The 857-nt window shown below is 41.3% G+C and overlaps 1 non-coding gene across 1 annotated transcript; it reads left to right on the top strand.

The window, feature by feature from the left end:
* Positions 1–372: 372 nt before the first annotated feature.
* LOC148550770 (small nucleolar RNA R71) lies at positions 373–480 on the top strand. The gene has a single exon (XR_015893140.1). It is a non-coding gene; the product is annotated as a small nucleolar RNA R71 (small nucleolar RNA).
* Positions 481–857: the final 377 nt, after the last annotated feature.

Below are 857 nucleotides of genomic sequence, written 5' to 3' on the forward strand. Positions count from 1 at the left end.
TGCCATTGCAGGATTCTCAGGATCATAAGCTTCTTCTTCAGAAGATGCTTCTTTAGTACTATTGGATGCAGCTTGCAATCCATTCAGACTCTGAGAAATCATATTGACTTGCTGAGTCAATATTTTATTCTGAGCCAATATGGCATTCAGAGCATCAATTTCAAGAACTCCCTTCCTCTGAGGCATCCCATTACTCACAGGATTCCTTTCAGAAGTGTACATGAACTGGTTATTTGCAACCATGTCAATGAGTTCCTGAGCTTCTGCAAGCATTTTCTTTAGGTGAATGGATCCACCTGCAGAATGGTCCAATGACATCTTAGATAATTCAGACAGACCATCATAGAATATATCCAGGATGGTCCATTCTGAAAGCATGTCAGAAGGACACTTTTTGGTCAGTTGCTTGTATCTCTCCCAAGCTTCATAGAGGGATTCACCTTCTTTCTGTCTGAAGGTTTGAACATCCACTCTAAGCTTGCTAAGCTTTTGAGGAGGGAAGAACTTGGCTAAGAAAGCTGTGACCATCTTATCCCAAGAGTTTAGGCTATCTTTAGGTTGAGAGTCCAACCATATTCTAGCTCTGTCTCTTACAGAAAACGGGAAAAGCATAAGCCTGTAGACCTCGGGATCAACCCCATTGGTCTTAACAGTATCACAGATCTGCAAGAATTCAGTTAAGAACTGAAAAGGATCTTCTTATGGAAGTCCATGAAACTTGCAATTCTATTGCATCAGAGAAACTAATTGTTTGCTCCAATGGCAGGGATTGAGATGCTTCTTCCATGGAAGTTGGAATTTGGTGCAGTAAAGTCACCAAGCATCTTCCTTGCACCTCCACCATTGTTATTGGTTTC

This window comes from Arachis ipaensis, chromosome B7 (assembly GCF_059453495.1).
Source record: "Arachis ipaensis isolate K30076 ecotype BB chromosome B7, ASM5945349v1, whole genome shotgun sequence".
Taxonomy (NCBI): domain Eukaryota; kingdom Viridiplantae; phylum Streptophyta; class Magnoliopsida; order Fabales; family Fabaceae; genus Arachis; species Arachis ipaensis.